This window comes from Molothrus ater, chromosome 1, assembly GCF_012460135.2.
Source record: "Molothrus ater isolate BHLD 08-10-18 breed brown headed cowbird chromosome 1, BPBGC_Mater_1.1, whole genome shotgun sequence".
Lineage (NCBI taxonomy): Eukaryota > Metazoa > Chordata > Aves > Passeriformes > Icteridae > Molothrus > Molothrus ater.
Window position 1 is genome coordinate 15,650,516 of NC_050478.2, and position 13,080 is coordinate 15,663,595.

Here is a 13,080-nt window from a genome sequence, read left to right on the forward strand (position 1 = left end):
AGGAGAGACTTCCCAGGAAAAAAAAACCCAGACAAATTTAATAAAAAGCGACTTACCAGCATCCATTGTTAGAATCATGACCCCACTTGTGTGTCCCAGGAAGCAGGAAGCCTTACCCATCCAGTGTATGAGAATGACTCAGAAGGACAGCATGGCTTTGTTTCAGCTTATATCTTCTGGCTCATTCACCCCTCCTCCCTTTAGTGGGATAAAAGTGTTGCCTGTGCCTGGCCATCCCCATTGGCTCAGCTAGGGGAACCTACCCATTTAGCACATTCAAGTTTCTGTGAGAGCCTAAAATGACTCACAGAGGAGTTTTTATTTATCTTTAAAAAAAAACCACCAAACACCAACAATGTTAAAAAAACAAAACCAAACCCAACACAAACACTTTCTTTCTGGGAGAATAAATCCTTTATTCTTTCACTATCAGACACAAATTACAGTGATGTTATTGCCATGGGGAGGAACAATTCCCTGAACTCTGAATTGAGGAGAAGGTGGCAACTTAGGGAGGACAGTCCCACAGTCTTCAGTAATCCCCAGTTCTGCTGCATTGTCTGTCCATGGGAATAAAGCCACACATTTTGTGTCAAAGCTTGTGCCCCCTAACCCAGCTTATATTCAATGCAAACTGTATATAATCCCAAAATTGAATATCTCCTGGTTTGCCAGGGAGGATTTGCTCTTCCATTTTATTTTTAAGTAGGTAGAACAGTAAAAGATTATTATCTTACTGAAGACACACACCCAGACTCCCAGACTCTACAGGTTTAACTCTGCAGTGAGGAAAATTAGGTGATATTTTCTTAATCTCCAGGATTCTCTAGGTGTAACAATAGGTACAATCTAGGCTCTGCCTGAAGAATTTGGAAAGCTGTTACAATCTGTTTGTGAGCATCCTCTCTAGTGAGATAATAGTATTGAAATAAGAAAAATCTATCTGATCAAGAGATATCATAGCCCATTGTTAACTCTGATCAAACCACAGCTCAGCTTAAAAAGTGCATTTGGGTGAGCAGCTGGAGGGGGAAAGGAATTTGTTTCTTTCTATACTGCAAAATCCTTAAGAATTTGCAGTCAGACCCCGAGAGGGAAGTGCTGTGTCTTGGCACCATAAACTGTCAGCAGATTTGATATTTGTCCTCAGGGGTTCAGCAAGCACAGAGAGGGGAACACGGGTGCTCCTTGCCTCTGGTAAGAGCCACCTTTTCTAAATAAAGCATGGACACATTGGGCTCCTGTCTCACCACATTACTCACCACCAGATAACCTAAGATTCATAACTCTGCGATACAACCACAAGTGTATTTTGGAAGTGTTGCTTGTGGTTGTTGAAATAAACAGAGTACTCTGTCTCTCCTGCCTCCTTCTGTTTTTAGAAAAGGTATCAGTTGCAAGTCACAAACACCGAGGTTTGTAGACGCTACTGATGAAGTCAGAATCCACAATTCAAAGAAATCAGCAAAAGCAGCACAATTGAATCATCCCTTCTCAGGTTTCTTGATCCTCTCTCGCTTTGCAGTGTGGCTTTACAGCAACACACCTGAGTCATTACACTTTCAGGGGGAAACACATTCCTAAAGCTGACAATTTCTGCAATAAAAGCTTTGGGAAGATGTATGAGTAATCCAAATCCCAGAAACAAATAAGAAATCTTTCAGTGAATGGAAATCAGGGACAAATGACCCAGATGGACAGGCTGCTCCTCAAAAGCCGTACTACAGAAAGAAGTGCAGTGGCAGAACTGAACTGAATGGCTTCATCCAAAGTTTACAATTCTCAAATAGTCAGGACACTGTTTTGTCCATAAAAAATAGCTAAGGACAGCCATGCAGAGGCCATGTGCAGAGATACATGTTAACTTTTGGGACTGATATCAGGCATAGCTTCTTTTTTACCAATAATTATTAGTCTGAAGAAAAATGCAGCAGTAAGGCACTTTTGCACTCTTCCTCTTCCACTCTTTTTCAGCTGACATCTTCATTAAAAATTTCCAATGAGCTAAATAAAATTCATGACAACAAAAATCAGTTTTGAGGATGCTTTCAAGAAATGCAATCCCAAAGACTGGGAGGAACTTATGGAGAAAACAGTGTAACACTTATCCTTACCAACAAGGTAGAAGGGGAAGAGCTTTAAGGACAATTAAAGATAACTGACAGAGAATACCAGGCACTACAGATCTTATGCCAAACAAATACATTTTAAGAGAAGCATTATCATATGCTGTGTAAGAACAAACCACTTTTGACAGGATGACATTTCCTGTAAGCTCAGCTTTTGCAAGAAGTCCAGCACCATTGTCCTGGAACAGTAAAATGCAGAAGTTCAAGTAAACTGTTCCCAAAACAGCCAAAAAAAGTCCCCAACTGCTGGGTCAGCAATGGATTGTGAGGTACTGCATGCACTATTTTTAAAAATGGTGCAAGCATTAATAATTCAGCTTACAAAGCAGTTGGAAAATGAAAACCATGAAAACTGAAACCATAACAGAGAGGAACAATCTTACTGATATCCTAGAAAAAAGGGAAATACATCTATTTGCCTTTATTTTCAGAAGGGAGAGGATGAAGTTTCCAGTCAGGCCAGCAAGAACATTAACCTGAAGGGGACTGCTGCACGACACAGGATTTACAAGAGCTGGGCATCTCCAATGTTCCAGTTCTATTCTAGAAGGCAGAAATAAACCCACTCACTGTTTTTCAAACTATATTAGCCAGCAAAGGTTGGCTGTAATTTATGTAATTAAAAATACACCAGTATTAGAAGGAACACTGTATGTTTTTTCACATATAAGCAAGGCTGTTAAAGTGTCCAGCAAGACAGCACATGAACTTGTACATGAAGCCTTGGCTTTGTTGACATTGTGGAAGCTATGAAATACAGACAGCACATGATAAATGGTAGCAAAGTTAGCATACTATAAATTAAAATAACAAATACCTGTCCATAAACTGTTTCTATTGTAATGTAATGAAAAGAGGGTATAAGTGATTCATCTGATTGTGCACACTTCCCTAAAGCCTCTAAAGTCAACTGGCCAGTCCTATATGCAGCTCCAGCAATGAAGCAGAAAGTTGGTCATGACCTCCAGAAATCACCAATTTTTTCCCATAATTTTTCAGTCAGATAGTCTGAAGTCCATGTAATTGCTTAATGAAAATATATTATAAGGCAGTAACAGGTGCAGTAAATACTGCACAGAATTCCAAGATGCTGTGGAAAAAACATGAACACATTCATCTGAAGACTATATCCAAACAGCCCATGGCTTAGTTATCTGACATGGTCCAGCTATGTCACATCAAGGGTGTCAATTGCATACTCTTAACAAACTCTAGTTCTGTAAATTCTCTACTAAAATAAACCTTTTTTTTGTGGCTGTTTTTTTTAAAAATACAGCAGAATAGTCATTCACACGTCTAATAGCATCATCTTCTGAAGCTTACAACCATTTTATGATAGTATATACTTATAAACAAGTATATACTTATAAACAAGTTCAGCAAGAAATTCTCTGAAGGCTTGACTTGAATCTTTGTTGAAAGAAGTCCATATCACCCTTAAAAAACTAAATTCCCATGACTGTTCACATAATTTGAAGTACTTGCATTAGTCTTACAAGAGCACCCTACTTCTGCTCACTTTCATTAAATTATTCTCTGCAGAATAATAGAAAGCATGCAGCTAGTAACTGTGATCTGCTTGCTCTAACATTTTTGGAGGAAGCTTTATTAATATGCTTTAATCCTGAATTGTCAAGATTCAGTTCATGTTTTCCATGATCATGCTCCAAGCTCAAATCTTCAGCAATCAAGGTTAGGTTTTGCTTTTCTGCTGCAAGGCCTTACAACTTTTCAGGCTTTCTAGCACATGCAAGAGTAGTCACTGTTCCCAGTCCCTCACTTCCCTTCTTTTTAAGTAAGATGTTAAAACCAGCAGAAGATGATTTCATTCAAGCTTCCACTCTTTCCACAGTGTTTTCCCAGACTTCAGAAGCTATGACAAGTTGCAAGGAAAACAGCTCTTGCATAATTCTGGAGCAACAGCTGAAATGGTGCCTTCCATACCCCTGAGAGAAAACTTAGGCTACATATGGCAAAAGAACTAACAGCATGACAGCTCTTGCTTGGCAGTATAACCAGAATTAGACATCAATTCTCTTTATGGAATGTTAAAAGATAGATCATCTACATACTAATTTTGCTGATTCAAAACCACTGAGACATTTCTGATCACATCCAAGAAATCACATCTCTCCAGTAACCAAAATTACACAATTCTCCAAAAGCAAGATTAATCCCACACTTTGCAGAAATTTTGCAAGCTCTGCCATAGTGGGACCAACAGAACTTGCTATGCACTTCCACAGACAAAAAGGTCCCTCTTGTTCTGGGTTTGTGTTCACATAGGGAAATGCTTTTCCATAGCTAAGAGCTGGAAAAAATCCTGAACCAAATATAAACTGCAAATATTTAATCAAAAGTCTGTAACGTGAAGAGTGGGAAACATGAAAGTACAGATGTGTAATTAATTAAAATATTACATTTGAAGGATTGTACATGATCTAGAAAGGTTGAAGCTACTCTGCTATACAATATTTGGAAGAAGGAATAATAGAAAGGCTGGAACAGGAGGTCCATCTTAGCTGCCTGCTGCCTCCCAGTGAATTCTCAGAAGTTTCAGGAACTCTTATTGCTACTTCTTCATTCAATAACATTCATCTCCTAGGTTTTTAAATACCAATCAACTTTTCTGAAGGTCCTATGGGCTACTCTGGAATCTTAACTATAATATCACTGCATTTCATACATATGCACTAGAAGGCACACACAGATTCTTCCTGAAATGTTTGATACTAACACCTCCAAAAAACAAAAAACAAAAAGGAAAAAAGAAAAACCAACCAAACAACAACCCACAGTTCTTGGTTCAAATCTGTACATATTTTTCAGCAAAGGTTTACCTTAAATCCCAGCCATCCAGGCCTGATCCTGTAGGTACAAGTGCATCACCTTGTCCAGGTGTCTCCCAGTCCAAAGGCAGTCCTCCTACAAGAAACAAACACAACAAAGCATGGGTAAGAACCACAGTGCACCCCAGGCTATGGCAAACCTTTCAGAAGCAGCAGGCAGATGCACAAAGGGGATGAACTGATTGACTGCAAGGGCTGAGGCAGCTTGGAGCTGCTACCTTGTTCATTCACACAGACAAGAACTGAACTTCCCCTTAGCCTTTATTATTATATATTAGGCCTTTATTATTATATGTTCACAGGCAGCCTTTATTATTATATATTCAGTCTTTCTATAAGGTCCAGCAGCACTGGAGATAATAACAAAACCAGAAGCATCCACCAAAATACTATTACCCTCAAAATCCTATATTTTAAACGTCACTGGATGCAACTGAAAAAGGCAATGCTCTTTGTAGAACAACAGCAACCAGGAGACAGACCCAAGACTTCTCCTAGTGCAGAGCACTTGACCTATCAAGCAGTTCTGCAAACAACACTGCCACAAGGCCTGATTTCTGATCCCCACACCTTGAACCACAACTGGTTTTATTTTATTCTTTGGCAAATACAAAACACCTCTGGCTGTGCCTGTAATATTATTTGCTGGGTGATTCAGCCCATGTGGATACTCATGTTAATTAAGGGTTCAGGTTAGATTGTTTCAAACTAGCTGAATTATCCCAGCACCACACTGTCCTTAAAGATGTCAATCCCCAGAACATATAAGAACTTAAAATATCCACCTGCTCTGGGCTTCTTACTCTATTCTGTACCATCTGCAGTTGCTTCTTTCCACAGAGAGTAGAGTTCTCCAGTGCAGACCTGAACCACCTGAAGCAGTCTTTGCTGTTGCACTAATTATTGTCTCCCTCCTCATTACTTAAAATGTTATTTTAAGTAAAACAACATTTTCACTCTTGCTCAGCTCAGGCTCAGCTCACCTGCATATGTTTAGGTGCCAAATATACTGTTTTCACTTTCACAAGTGCTTTATTCAACTTTTTTTTTTTTTTAATCTATTAGGAGGTACAAAATGAAGTCATGCTATCCTGTGTGACTGGAGCAACAGCTTTCAAGAGCAGTCAGGTCACTGCTCTGCTTCCTGCAGCTGCTGAACATGTCAGACTCTAATAACAGCATCTAGAGAAGAGGTCAAAACAAAAATAATTCATTGAAAAGACAGATAAGACAGAAATTTTGCCTGAGTTGGGAAAAATTCTGATTTTGGAAGACAAGCAGACCCCCCCAAACACAGACTACCTTAGAATGCATAGGGACAGGTAAGGCAGCAAATCAGTCTTGTCCCTAATGTTATGTAACTGCTCATAACAAGTGAACTAAGATAGTTTTTAAGATCTATCCACATTTATCTCTGTATTTCAGGGAGGAAACTCACTTAAAATTCCAAGAATATGGTAAACCACATGCTATTGTTTTTGCATTTCCAGCCTCCAATTCCTTCAATGAGCACTCCTGCACTTTAGAAGGGTAAATGAGGGGGCACTTCAGTGTGGTAGGAAAGGTGAAGAAAATGATGGTTAACAATGGATAGCTGGAAGAAAGATAAACTAAAGTTTTTCCATCATCACGTAATTCTTGGTTCCAAATTCCTTCTTGCTACTTAACCGTAGGGTTGCCTGATTACTTCTGCTATTCCTTCTGCTGCTTCCTCTTTAAGTATCAGTATTAAAAAAAAAAAAAAAAAAGAAAAAAATTTAAAAAAAGAAACAGAAAATAAAGGATTTGAAATCCACCTATCATTTTGGTCAACTATTTCAGAGACTTCCTGGAAGCAACTGTGAGGTGGGAAGAGGGAACATTTATAATGCACAGAACACATTAAACCTGGTGCACACTGCCACTGCCCCACTACTATGTTTTATTAATTCCTCCCTTTCTTTTTGGCAAATTCCTCCCTTTTTTGGCAAATGCTACATTTGTATATTGGAACAAGAGAGAAGACCAGGGTGCTGCAGTTTTGAAGGCCTGCAGCTTTGAAGTCCTTTTAAAGGAACCTTGAATAACTGGTGGGAGTGGAAATACCTTGACAGAGTGGTTTGGGGTTTTTTATATATTCATATATTTGCCTATGTCACTATGTGCTACAGATCTTTGACAGTGTCAGGAGTCTTATGAGAAGTTTTGGCAGGACCACAATACAAACAGAAGACCTAACAAATACAGAGCACCTATCAGGAAACATTTGAGATTGAAATCAAAATGTGAGGACTGGCAATTGAATTCTAATCTTTTTCAAGACTGACCTTGGCTGCAACTTTTTGTGCTCTCTCTGCAGTTCATCTGAGAGATTCCTGGCAAGCCACTTGAACTGTACATCTGATAACCCCTGCACTTTGAGAGTTTAGAACAAAAGCAGGAAAAGACACTCCAAATACTAATTCTTGCCATTTTCACAGACTCTTTATTACACAACAGACAGATTCCAGAGTTAGTCAGTATATCATGAAGTAAAGAGACATGAAAATATCATCTGGATACTTCCTATTATCAACTAGAAAGAGGGGCTAGTGGGTAATCATCTCTGTTTAGCCACAGAGATCCATCATTTTTTGATCCAAGAGAATAATCAAACTTACATTTCTTCTAGACAAATTTTCTTCTAGGTACAGAGAGCATCAACACTTGGACTGATTTAACACTTGACAGCTGAACCAAGAATGTCACCATGTGCAACAGACAGATAGCTGCTCTGCAAGAATCTGCAGTGATCCATCAGGTTCTTCACTGGGTTGGCTACAGGACACCTACACCACCTTCTTTTCTTCAAGATCAGCCTCCTAGCTCCTGAGCTCCTACATGCAGAACAGACTCTGCATGAGTCTGTGAGTTTCAGTTCCACTGAAACAAGTTAAGGCATTGCATGCCTCCAAGCAGAAAAGGATAGGAAAAGGAAAGCAATTTTTAGGATGCTTTATTTCTTGCTTGGTGACATATATCACATCAGTTTTTCAAAGTCACCACCTTTTCAGGCTCTTGCCCAACCAAATGAAGCCTAACACCACAGAGATGTTTTGATAAAGCCACATTCTGCAAAACCTTGGTACATTTTCATTTCTCACAGGAAGGAAAAATGCAGCCTGGAAAAACTTAGGAAAGAGGTAGAAGAGTGCAATATCTTTCCTTTGAAGCCAAGAATCCTCACAGAGTTCAATTAAAGCAGAGTCCAGCAGCTCCCTCAGGTGTTATCCTTCTTCACGCTCCAGAGGCATGTAACACTAGATACTGGGCAGCAGCCAGGTGCAAAGCAGATTTTCAGACTGCTGGTTTTCCTTTTAATATGTCTCCTTCCACTCCCACCTCACCAAAAAGAAAGGCCACAAAGATGTTCATCAGTCCAAGTCTCTTGAACACTCAGAATATCACTTAAAACCAGCAAAATTCAGCTCCGTGCCTGCACTTACATTCTACACTGGTGCAAGCCTGTAAACTCTTAACATCCCATGTTATTTTATTTTTCTAAGGCATTTTGGAAGAACTCTACACAAGAGCAACAGGACACAGACACTTCTGTCTGTAGTCAGTTCTCACAGAAAACATCCAAGAGCTCAAATCCACCCTAGTGGGGTATTTCCACCACCTTACTTCAATTGTCATTTGTGATGCAGCCTGCCCCAGGCAGCAGGGCTCTCCTTCAGTGCATTTCCTCCCATTTCACATCACACAGCACTGCTGGAGTTCTGCTCTGGTGCCCCTGCCCAATGCTGTCTGCAGGAACAAACTGCTTTTGCACATTCCAGATGTTTAAGAAATTACTTATCCGGAGAACTGAAGAAGAGCTGCTGAGGAAAGAATCTCTGCAAGCACCATGACAGAATCACACTTGACTGTGCTTCCCTCAACCCCCAAAAGTGAAGCCACCCACCTGGAAGTGACCAGCTTGGTGTTCAGGAAGCTGACACCTACTCTAACAATAATAGATGCATGTGCAATTCTCCTCCCGTGCCCTTCAGAGGTACAGTGCACAAAGTAAAGATGATTCCTGTAAATACCCTGGCATACAGAATTATGCACCAAAAAGTCATGGCATTGCAGTGAAAGATGAATGTTTGAGGTGCACACTGGAGCCACTGACTGTGCACATTCCTGCTGACACCACATCAAAGTACTCTTACTGCTATTTGCCTTATATCTGCTAGGCAAGGAAAGTTAAAAGTAGGAAGCTCAAAAAAGTCCTTTAGCCAAGAAAGTCACAAGACACTTCAATGTGAAGTTTTTTCCATAGTAACAGGCTACAGTTTCTCTTAGAATCTGGTTTCAAAGTTGATGAAATAGGATTCTGCAAGAAACTCTATACCACAGCACAGAAGCTCCCATCATACACTGACCTCTAGTGTAATAAAGACTCAAAACATCAGAAGTCTCTTTGAAGACTTAGAAAAATTATCATTTTTTTTCCCCAACTTAGAAGAATATTTTCATGCAATAAAACAGACTGAAGTCAGAAGGGCCTCCCTGGAATACTCTCAATTGTTTAAGAAAACTGGAGCATGGGTTAAAGAAGCTACAGAACTTAAATTGTTCAACGGATGTAAAGATCCTGCTGTGTTTACATAAAGTAATTTACATCAAAGCTGCATTTAACTTCTTTGAACCCAGCTGAATTTAACACCTACGCATTCTGAATGTGCAGAATTGTTTCCTAACTACATTTTTACAAAGCTAAATTAAAAAACATTTAAAGTTGAAACACTCAGCTTGGGCAAGTCCTCTATCAGCCAGATCACAATTAGACCACCCCAGATTCTGCACAACTCTCCAAGTGCCTCTGGACAGGGTGGCTGACTCAGATGTGCTTCCTGTAGCCAGCACTGAATTCATGGAAGCTGCTGGAAATGCAACATAGGAATCTGCATGAGTCCTCACTCCCTGAAGACACAGGGCTCACAGAGCTATGTGGACATGGCCCTAAGCCCAGGCAGTCTGGGGTGAGAGAGGAGATGCTTGGTTTGGGTTAGCAGTTTTTAAGAAGGTAAAAACACAACCTACCAACACCAAACAAAAAGCACAAACAAAAAAAATTAAGTTAGTTTCAAAAACTGTTTCAAACAAAAATGTTTTCCCCACAATTTTTAAGATTAAAGAATCAGCATTTTTTTATGAGCTAAATAGTTTTATGACATGAACTACTTAATTAGAGCATAGCCAATGCTAAGAGAGCAGAACAATTGAAATGGACACCCAAACTATTCAGGCATGTATGCCACTTCTCCCACTCCCTATGCACCTGCCTCTGGACAACAAATCCCAGAGATGCTTCCTTTATTTCAGACCATTTCTCAAACATCCTCAAAAAACAAGGAATCATCCAGAGGCTGTTTGTGATAGTGAAGTGATATTTTCAACATGAGCAAGCTTTCCCAAGTCTGGCATATGCGTCTCTGTTGGAACAAGAGCTCTCACCTGCACTCCAGAGAAGGAGCTTTAATAAACCATCTTTTGAACAAGATTTTGAAAGCCTCAGAAATATTAAATTCAGAAAGAGTTAAGCACAGCATGAAAGCAGCCATCATAATGTATGAATGAAGTATTCAGAAGTCATCTCAGAGGCAAATGTTTGAAACTAAATTCAGATCAACCAGAGGAGATCCTTTACATTTGCAGTCCCAGACTTGAGTCTGTGAAGATAAACTAGGAAGTGAGGACCAAATTGTTAATATTGGTTTCTAGCTGTGAGTATCAGAACTCAATAAACCCTCATCTGTAATAAAAATATCTCAAATATAGCTTTAAATGACTCAAAAACCCCACTACTTAATGATGTGTTCAAACCTACAGTTTCAGACCACTTCTGAGATACCTGCAAGTCACTAGGAAGACAAGTATTAATATCTGCCACTTGTCTTCTGCACAGCAGTGAGCTTTCTACCACACCAACACTTGAGTTCTTCCTCAGCTTCAGCTGTCACCTGGGTCCTGACTTGGATTTTTGGATATACTCTATCCTGCACTCTAAAACTGGCAGCCCCTCTGTCAGAGCAAGGTGATAGCACCAAAGTACAGAGCACCCTTCCTGCAATTTGGTAATCACTCTAGGAGAACAAGGACTTCCTTCTAGCTTCTGGCCCACAATGCTCCAGGTCAAATCTTACCCACAAGAATTGCTTTTGTTCTCTTTATCACATTTATTTTATAAGCAAGAACTCTCACTGCAGCTCTAGCATGGAGACAAACAGAAGCACTCAGGATTCACAGGGATATTGGTCACCAAGTTAGATCACTTCAGGCAGAGTTATGGATAAGATTCATGTTTTAATATGAGAGCTCCTGCTTTGAGCACACTTTATTTGGCCACACTTGGCCACACTTTGTTTGCAATACAAGGAAGCCAACTCAGCCACCTACTTACCTCACATGCAGCCCAAACATCCCTCAAACAAGAAACTACATTGAGAAATCCCTTTAGTTTATTAGAAATCCCTTTAGAGTTTAGCCTTATGCTCAACTCTAATTTCTATCCAGAAAACCACCAACTAGGAAAGCACAATTCCACTCTCCCAGCTCCAAGGAAGGGAGAGCTGAGGCACAGAGCACACCAGAGCCCTGAATTAGTGACTGGAGAACTGTGTGAGTGAGCTCCAACAGCTTCACAACAGATCCTTCCCATTGTATTTGACAAAATGTGTCCTTCCAACTATTTTTTCTCTAAATTCTTGTGTTTAATTCAATGCATGTGGTGAGGGGAATTACTTTCAAAACAGCGATGTGCAGCAGTACACAGATGTTCCACATTTGTCATGTCACATGAACCTTGTGGCTAACACCCAACCTTTAAAAGTCTAAAAAGCCTCCTACATAAAAATCCATATGATGCATTTGTTCCTAGAAGAACACCAGACAACAGACTGGATTGCTGGAGATAGGGTTTCTCCAGTATTATCCTTCTGAAAAAACAAAACCAAACCAAACCAAAAAACCCACCTGCAACAAGCTTTCTTTGATCCCAAGAAGTTAAAAAAACCTCAAATAAATAAAACAAAAAACCATAACCAGACATAGAAATTAAGACAAGTGGTAGGTTGACAAGATTTGTCACAGCTAGAAGAAAGTCCTTCAAATTGAATTAAGTGTAGTGTATTGTGCAAAGAAAATGCACATATGTTACACACAAACACATCCAGAATATTTTTTGGCTAGTCCTCTTTCTAAAGAAACTTTAAAAAGACAGAAGCCACACAGACAGATTTATAACCAGCACAGAGCTCCAAAATCTTCACTCAGAAAAGTTTCTTCATTTCTTTCCTCCCAAATGAATTCTAAGGAAAATAGAGCATAGAAATCCATGCCAGAATACATGACCTAAGCCCTCATACCCCTTCTTTCAGCATTGCTTTCATAATGTACATAGCTCAAAATGCTGTACATTCAGCAATTTGTGTGCATCCAGCAATTTGTGTGCACAGAATTGGTGAAATGCTCCATTCTAAACTCTAAATAAAGTATTAGGCCACTGATAAAGCATCAGCTGCAGATTGTGTGAGTTATCAGGAAAATGTGACCAACTGATTTTGTTACCAAAATGGCAATATAATACCATGCAATGATTTGTTTCAGGCACTAACTCTTGAGCTATCTTTACTAAAGGGCAGTAGTCCTTACACAGAAATGTGCTGTAGTTGACAGATCACTACCTGTAACAAAAATCACATTTCTAAGGGAAAGCTAGCTCAAGTTAATTATGAATTCCTTGTGGAATGCACCCAGCTTACACCTGAAAATCTACAGTTATGACTAGCTCAGTATGTTTGGATTTTGGCATACACTAGAAAGCAACTATTAATTCATACATCAGTATTTGCAAACAAACAATAAATTCAAGTAGAATAAATCCAAAGCCACTTCCTGCCAGTTACTGCATTTGACAGACCTGTGGTCAGCACCCTGTATAACACAGAGAGGTTTCAATTTCCTGCTGACAGAAGCTTGTGTGACCTTGGCAAAGTCACCAGGGTTGGTCTGTGGCTGCATGGCAATCTCAGCCAGCTGCTGCTGCCTGCCAGATTCCCACTCCTCTCCCTTCCCTGCTCCACAACATTTGACCC

At 39.8% G+C, this 13,080-nt stretch overlaps 1 long non-coding RNA gene across 1 annotated transcript in view; it reads right to left on the reverse strand.

Moving 5' to 3' along the window:
* Positions 1-13,080, reverse strand: part of LOC129046606 (uncharacterized) — a 69,493-nt gene that overhangs the window by 36,047 nt on the left and 20,366 nt on the right. Inside the window, exon 2 of the long non-coding RNA XR_008508222.1 lies at positions 4,970-5,054. This is a non-coding gene — a long non-coding RNA (uncharacterized LOC129046606). The remainder of the gene's footprint in view (positions 1-4,969; positions 5,055-13,080) is intronic.